Here is a 9,112-nt window from a genome sequence, read left to right on the forward strand (position 1 = left end):
AGTATCCTGTGCACTGTTGTGGGAATGTAACCATTGTGGGAAACAGTATGGTGGTTCTTCAAAGAATTAAAAACAGAATTACCATAAGATCCAACAATTCTACTTCTGAGTTTATATCCAAAAGAACCACAAGCAGGGTCTTGGCAAGATACACCTATGTTCATAGCAGCATTTTCACAATAGCTAAAACACAGAAGCAATACAAGTGTCTACTGACAGAACAGATAAACAAAATGTGATGTATACACACAATGAAATACTCTTCAGCCTTAGAAAGAAACTGAAATAAACCAGTTACGAAAAGACGAATGCTGTATGATACCACTTACATGAGTTACCCTAGAATAGTCAAAATTACGAGGACAGAAAGTAGGATGGTGGTTGTTAGGGGCTGTAGGGAAAGGAGAACAGAGAGTTATTAATACCTATGGATTCCGAGTTTTGCAAGAAAAGAGTTCTGGAGATGATGGTATTGGCTGTACAATAACATGTACTTAGTACTACTGAACTGTACACAGAAAAGAGTGAAGATGGTAAATATTATGTTCTGTATTTCACCGCAATAAAGAAGTTAAGATAAAAAACAACAAAAAAAGTCATCTACAAATATTTATGTGTAAGGTTACTGAGCTTAATATTTAGTTGGAATAAAAAGTACAAATGAGCCTAATGGCCAATAATGAGAGTTTATTTAGGCAAAGTTTACACATTATGCTTTAGAGTAAGACTTAGTGCTGGGAAAAATGGCTAAGTGCATGTTGATGGCAAAGCAGATCACAATTCAGTAAGTACAGCATGAACCCAACTTTGTGATGCCTAGTGACATGGCTTAGAACAGAAACATTTGGAAAGACATATACTAATACCCTTTCTCCATACTTTTCCAGATTTTATAAATTATCTGCAATTATCTACAATAATTATACCTTGATTTTATGTTAGAAATTATATATAAAAATGTGAATAAGTCTACACAAAAAAAAAATGTGAATTTTAATAAAAATATGAACCAGCCTACATAAAAGAGATATATAAATGTCTAATAAGCATGTGGGAAAAAGTCTCACCTTGCTGGTAATTAAATGCAAATTGAAACAATTACAGATTATTAAACTGAGCGAATTAAAAAGCCAGTTCCCATCAGAGTGCCCTCATCTCCTGCTCTGTGGCAGTTAATTGTTACAGGCTTCGGAACAGCTGTTTACTAATATGACTCCATTTCAAGCTTCCTTAATAAGAGAGAGACTGAGGGAAACTCCTGATACCCAAGGAAGAGTTAAAAAATCGGGCCACAAAAAGGACAAGGATACAGCTCATGCACCACTGAAATTGGGAACTCTACTACAATTAGGACACTATCTGTGTTTCCATAAGTGAACTTCATTTCCCCCTTCATCGCACATTGACTTGCTCTGCAGAGTGGAAATGACGGCCTCTGGCCCTAGCCAACAAACTGTAGCTCTAGAAACAGAGTTAAATCAGCATATGGAAGGTTCTTTTGGAAATCTCATGTTAGAAACCGGTGAAGTGAAATTTCCAGAAGCAGCAGCTGGGAGAGGCTGCACAGCCCAAACAACAGGTATCAACCACATACAAGATCCTTTACACTTGTAACCTTTGACACAAGTCTTATAACCACCTCAAGGAGATAATTAAGAATACTGATGCATGGGGCACCTGACTGGCGCAGTCGGTAGAATACGCAACTCTTGATCTTAGGGTTGTAAGTTTGAGCCCCACATTGGGTGTATAGATGACTTAAAAATAAAATCTTTAAAAAAAGAGTATTGACTCAAAGATATGTATCATAAGAAAAACTGTGTACACAGACACACACATACATACATACATACATATAAATTATAGCACAGCCACCTTACAAGAGTAGCTTAAACTTTGACATTTTTCGCAACACCACTCACCATCAGTAGAGAAGAGCCTGACAAAGGGTGACCAAAGCCTTCTCATGAATACTCTCTGGATCCCCCATTTTCATATGTGGCTTTGCACAACTGCATACGCAAGACTGCAAAGTTGTGTACATCGTTATAAAATACCTGTATGTCAAGAATATTATAAACTAGTAAAAAATTTAAGAAAACATTTCCAACATATTGCCAACCAAGTTAAAGGCCATCTACAAATATTTAGATGTAAGACTATGGAGCATACATACCCATAATAAATTAAGACAAAAAGGATGTTATAGTATATCTCCCTGTTGAGACAGAAAAGAGATGAAGAGAAAAAAAGACAGAGACAGAGACAGAAAGACATAGAGACAGAGAGATAGAGACGGGAATAGGTGTAGCTATAGCTGGGGAAAGGCATTACAAATTTAAAAAGAAAAACTCTATAAAAGTCTTAACATCTTTCTGGAGGATATATAGAAATGAGATTTCTATGTGCCAACTGAATGGTACTTATATTTTGTTTCAATATATTACAATAATCATAAGCAAAAAAAAAGTTTATTCATCAAAATGACACCTTTAGGGGTGCCTGGGTGGCTCAGTGGGTTAGGCATCCAACTTAAGCTCAGGTCATGATGTCACAGTTCATGAGTTCAAGCCCTGGATCGGGCTCTGGGCTGATGGTGCTGAGCCTTTTTGAGATTCTCTCTCTCCCTCTCTCTCTGCCCCTCCCCAACTCATGCTGTCTCTGTCTCTCTCAAATAAATAAATAAACTTTAAAAAAATGTATAAAAAGCAAATAATGGCACTTCCAATGTGTCACATACTATTTTAAGGGTTTTACATATACTAACATTTAATCTTCATGACTACACTCTAAGGTACGTCATGTGGTTATCCCATTTACAGAGTTTAATAACTTGCCCCAAATCCTCAGCTGGTACCTAGCAGAGCCAGAACTGGAATCCAAGAAGCCTGGCTCCAGTACCTGGGCCTCAGCCACTAGACTATACTGACTCTTTTTATGATTAAACTCATAACACAAGTTATTACTCAGTTCTGGTGAAATTATTAATCTGTTTTGTCATTCTACAACATGAAAATAAGTTTTAAAACAATTTATTGAACATTTTTAATTCTATGTTTTCTGCAGAAAACAAAGCAGTGGTATTTTGCCATGGGGAAACTACATGCTTAAAGCCCACCCACTCTGAGTAGATTATTTCCATATTATATTTATAGAGTCTATTTATTTTGCTATTTTGAGAGATTTTTCACTTCTATAACTTTCTAAATCATTATTCCTATGAAGATAAATTATTATATTCTAGAATTGCTTCAAAGAAAGCTTTAAAGGCAGTAAAAATAAAACATTTTCCTTTATATTTGGGGTTTCCATTTCTTGACCATTTTAATATGGTATGGGTTAAAATAAAAGTATTTCACTAATATACAGGGCATAAGTATCATAAGGCTAAAATCTTATAATCTGAGTTTTTTGTAGTGACATTTTCATTCATCATAGTATTTCATCAAGAATTACTTTTAATAAACATTAATGACTATATCACTCATTTACTTATTTTTAGCTGTAATGAAATAGATACTTTAAAAGAAACTTAATTTGTATGAAAATATAAAACACATAAGATATTTACCATCTAGTATCTAGGTATATATGGGTACAGGGAAGTGAATAATCTTTGCATGAGTTTATAAAGTTGATTTAGAAGAAATCTCTGCCTGTCCCTCTGACAAGATTCTTTTGGTAAGAAAACTGTGTTGTAATGAATTGTTGAACCTATGTTAACAAAACAGTTGAAAGAGATAAACAGTCAATACAGAAAAAGACAAAATACCCAAAATAGATTCAACTAAAATTATGGGATATTTTGATGTAGTCTGTTGAAATGTGCTTTCTCATATATATTAATCATTGGTTATTTAAGTGTGTCAATCCTAGCACAGAGGAGAGCACCTACCAATGTTCCTAAGAGTTTCATTCATCTTTTCATCAACATTTATTTCTGTGTGTTATTTATTGGGAGGTTGTGTTAGCACTAAGGAAGAATTAGATGGTATAGGCTGAGAAAAAAAGGCTCTGAGGTGATTCAGGGTAGAGCCTCAGTTTAGAAGGAAAGGAAAATGATTCTATTACCTACTCTTGTAGAAAACAACTGTGAGCCTCTGATCTTGGGCTGCATAATTTGAATTACCATTGAATAACTGAACTCATATTTGTTGACATATTATTCCTATTCATGATATTGAAATCCTGTAACTGTTTGCATAAAAAAGTATTCACATATATTGAAAATGTCATGTACTATATTCTTTCTTGATGGCATCATCTCCTAAATATTCTATGCTTTGGTCTACTTTCTAAAATTTCTTTATAAAAACATAATTCATTATTTGTCCCCATATTTTTGTCACTAGGGTATTCCTTCTCCTTTCTCTCTGTATGACCTGGGCTTGTTCACAGCATGGCAATACAAGAGTAAGTATTCCAACAGGAACTATGAAGAAGCTTTATGAGACTTTATGACATGGTCATGGGAGTCACATAGTGTCACTTCAACCATAGTCACAGACCTATCCAGATTCAAGGAGAAATAATGTAGATCCCTCCTCCCCAATAATGGTCAGGATATCAGTATCACTCCATGGGAAGGTCTTGTGTGATAGGATATAATATAATATAACATCACAGTATAACAAAATATAATACCACATCTCATCACAATATAGTGCATTATAATATAACATATGACAGATAACATAATATGTGGCCATTTGGAGAAACTACAGTCTGCAAAAGTTCACTCTCCAGGCATAGTTTACATCCCTCCTACATGATAAAAATATTCATCCCTTCTCCAACACCTACAAATACCATCTCATTACAATAAGCTCAAAATCCAGGAAATTGTCAATTAAATCAGATTGAAGTATGAATGATGCTCAGATATAGTTCCTCAGGTATATCTCTTTGAATACATTCCACTCAATTAATGATTTTTGAAATAAAGAGACAAATTTAAGGCAAAAGATAATCATTACGCACACTTCCAGTCAAAAAGGAGTTAATGGTCCATATCAACTCTGAAATTCAGCCTGCACATATTACCAGTTCCCTGAGTGGAGCTCAGTCCTACTTCTTGGGAGTTATTTACTGTGGCTCTTGGCCTTGCCATCAAGGCCCTGTATTTACTGTTTCTTTTCAATAAAATTTAGTCTAAATGTACAGTTGAATACAGTTTTAAGTCTTTTTCCTGCCCATGGAAATTAAGGAACTCAAAGCCCTCCTTCCCTTTTGTATTGTCCCTGTTCCTTTCAGTCTAAGCTGGTATAATTCTTAAAAGAAAAAAAAATCATAGGCTTTTTTGTGTCAGTTTCTAATGCACTCCATTATACCACTCACAAATCTCCTTGAAGTAAATAATTTCATCCTGTGATCTCTGTGAGCCTGCAGGAGGAACAACACCCCTAACACTCTCAGAAGCCCTAATGTTTACCAGAAAGGGTGTTCAAACTGTGTCCTTAAGACACTTATAGGATATTTTGAGTATTTGAAGGGATCTATGAGATAATATCTCAAAGATTTTTGAGGTCTTCACAAGGGCTTTGTGTTGGGCTTGAATTGACCAGAAGCCATTTCTTAATTTTGGAATCATTTGCTATCAGAAGATGCTGAGAAAAAGAAACCAATTTAATTTTTTTAATTTAAAAAACTTGACTCATTTATATTAAAACATTTGTTTCTTATATTTTCTCTCCATCTAGCTTTTGATTATAGGCAGCACGGAGTCAGATGATACTTTCAATATACATCTATTCTACTATGATATTCTCATTTATGTCAATTTCTACAGTATCCTTTCTTTGATTAAATAGACTTCCAAAAATGATCCCACTTTTCCATTTCATTGATTTTTTTGAAAGCACACCTTGTTGGTTATTGAGTATGCCTAATTTTTCTGATGAATGCTTATTTATTGATAACTATTTTATTTTTAATTTACTATTGCATATATTTGTTATTTTTCTAATTGATTACATTCTTTACCTTTGAGCATTTACAGTTATAAAACTTCAACTGAGAATCAGTTTGGTCACATTCATTATTATTTATTTTTAAATAGTTTGTAAATAGTGTTTTTTTTAATTTATTTAAAAAATTTTTCCTAGCAGTGCTCCATCAACTGATGAATGGATAAAGAAACTGTGGTTTATATACACAATGGAATACTACTTGGCAATGAGAAAGAATGAAATATGGCCTTTTGTAGCAACATGGATGGAACTGGAGAGTGTTATGCTAAATGAAATAAGTCATACAGAGAATGACAGATACCATATGTTTTCACTCTTACGTGGATCCTGAGAAACTTAACAGAAGACCATGGGGGAGGGGAAGGAAAAAAAAAGTTAGAGAGGGAGGGAGCCAAATCATAAGAGACTCTTAAAAACTGAGAATAAACTGAGGGTCGATGGGGGTGGGAGGGAAGGGAAAGTGGGTGATGAGCATTGAGGAGGGCACCTGTTGGGATGAACACTGGGTGTTGTACGGAAACCAACTTGACAATAAATTTCATTTAAAAAATTAAAATTAAAGAAAGAAAGAAAGAAAGAAAGAAAGAAATTTTGTAATGTTCAGTTATTTTTAAGAGTGACAGAGAGACAGAGAGAAAGTGGGGGAGGGGTAGAGAGAGAGAGAGGGAGACACAGAGTCCAAAGCACGCTCCAGGCTCTAAGCTGTCAGCATAGAGCCCGACGCGGGGCTCGAACTCACAAACCTGCGAGATCATGACCTGAGCTGAAGTCAGAGGCTTAACCAACTGAGCCACCCAGGCGCCCCTGTAAATAATGTTTTTAACTTTTAAATTGCCAATGGCATGTTTGACCTTTTTTTTTCCTCAACCAAGAGGTCTCACATGTTTATTACTGAGCCAACCTATAGGTGCAGAAACATCATAACAGAGAAAAGTCAATTTCCTGATAAAACAGATCTACTGGTCAGGCAGTAAGGATGTGGTGGTGTAGAAACACATGACTTTCAGGCAGCATAAACGTGTGCCATCTCATGTTCGATCCCTTACAGACCCAGCTTCGTTCTTCTCCAAAGCCGCCTCTTGGAGTTGTATCGGATTTTATTACCAGTTTTCATCTGAATTCACCGGGTAATGGGACAATTCTGCTTTTGTTTCTTGGCCAGGAATCGCTTGATCCTGAAAGACTTGTGAGAAGACATGGCGAGAAACGGTCAGCCACACACACCACGATGGCAGAGAAGAGCAAAGACTGAACTTTTATTTATTTATTTGAGTATAGTTGACACACAATATTGCAGTTTCAATGATCGACTTAGTGATTTGTCAGGTTTGCACAATATGCTCTGTTCACCTCAAGTGTAGCTACATCTGCCACCTTACACTGCTATTAACAGTATCACTGACTGGATTCCTTATACCGTGCCTTTTATTTCCATGACTTATTCATTCCATACCTGAAAGCCTGTATCTCCCTCTCCCTTACTTGTTTTGCCCAACATGCTACTCCTCTTCCTTCTGGCAACCACAGTTTGTTCTCTATATTTATAGATCTGATTCTGCTTTTTGTTTATTCATTTTTTTTAGACTCCACTCATAAGTGAAATAATATGGTATTTGTCTTTTTATGTCTCACTTATTTCACTTAGCATAATACCCTTTAGGTACATCCACATTGTCTCAAATGACACAATGTCATCCTTTTTATGGCTGCATAATACTCCATCGTGTATATACGTATACATGTCACATTTTCTTTATCCATTCATGTTTTGATGGACATTTAGGTTACTTCTATATCTTAGCTACTGTAAATAATGCTGCAAAAAAACATAGGGGTACATATATATTTCCAAATTAGTGTTTTCATTTTCTTTGGGTAAATACCCAGTAGTGGAATTATTAAATTATATGTTATTTCTACTTTTATTTATTTTTTTTTAATTTTTTTTTCAACGTTTATTTATTTTTGGGACAGAGAGAGACAGAGCATGAACGGGGGAGGGTCAGAGAGAGAGAGGGAGACACAGAATCTGAAACAGGCTCCAGGCTCTGAGCCATCATGAGCCATCAGCCCAGAGCCTGACGCGGGGCTCAAACTCACGGACCGTGAGATCGTGACCTGGCTGAAGTCGGACGCTTAACCGACTGCGCCACCCAGGCGCCCCTCTACTTTTATTTTTTGAGGAAGCTCCATACTGTTTTCCACTGTGGCTGCACCAATTCACCTTCCTACCAACAGTGCATGAGGGCTCCCTTTTCTCCACATCCTCATCAACACTTGTTATTTCCTGTCATTTTGATTTTAGCTTTCTAATTGGTGTAAGATAATATATCACTGTTGTTTTGATTTGAATTTTCCTGATGATTAGTGATGTTGAGCATCTTTTCATGTGTCTATTGGCCATCTGTATGTCTTCCTTGGGAAAATGTCTATTCAGGTCCTCTGCCCATTTTTTAATTGGATTGTTAGTTTTTTTGGTGTTGAGTTGTATAAGTTCTTTATATATTTTGGTCTTGATTCTTATCAGATATATCATTTGCAAATATCTTCTCCCATTCAGTAGGGTTTTTTTTGTTTTGTTTTGTTGATGGTTTCCTTTGATGTACAAGAGCTTTTTATTTTGATGTAGTCCCAAAATTATTAAATGAGGTGACTGGGTGACTCAGTCACTTAATTGTCTGATTCTTGATTCTCACAAACCGTGAGACTGAGCCCCACATGGAGCTCTGCGCTGACAGTGCAGAGTCTGCTAAAGATTCTCTCTCTCTCTCTGCCCCTCCCCTACTCTCTCTCTGAAAATAAATAAACATTAAAAAACTGAATATCAGAAAATTATTAAAGACCTCAAATAGCCAAAGCAACCTTGAGAAAGAACATGGTTGGAGGCATCACGCATCCTGATTTCAAACTATATTAAAAAGCCATAGTAATTAAAACATTATGGTAGTGGCCTAAAAATAGACATATAGATCAATGAAACAAATAGAGCCCAGAAGTAAAGCCATGCATATATGATCAACTAATTTATGACAAAACAGCCAAGAATATATAATGGGGCTAAAGATAGTCTCTTCAATAAATGGTGCTGGGAAAAGTGGACAGTCACATGCAAAAAAAATCCCCAACCGACCAACCAACCACCC

General features: G+C 35.8%; 1 pseudogene; it reads right to left on the reverse strand.

The window, feature by feature from the left end:
- Positions 1 to 6,788: 6,788 nt before the first annotated feature.
- LOC123608953 lies at positions 6,789 to 7,742 on the reverse strand (annotated as a pseudogene).
- Between the last annotated feature and the right edge of the window lie 1,370 nt (positions 7,743 to 9,112).

Source organism: Leopardus geoffroyi, chromosome B2 (genome assembly GCF_018350155.1).
Source record: "Leopardus geoffroyi isolate Oge1 chromosome B2, O.geoffroyi_Oge1_pat1.0, whole genome shotgun sequence".
Classification (NCBI taxonomy): domain Eukaryota; kingdom Metazoa; phylum Chordata; class Mammalia; order Carnivora; family Felidae; genus Leopardus; species Leopardus geoffroyi.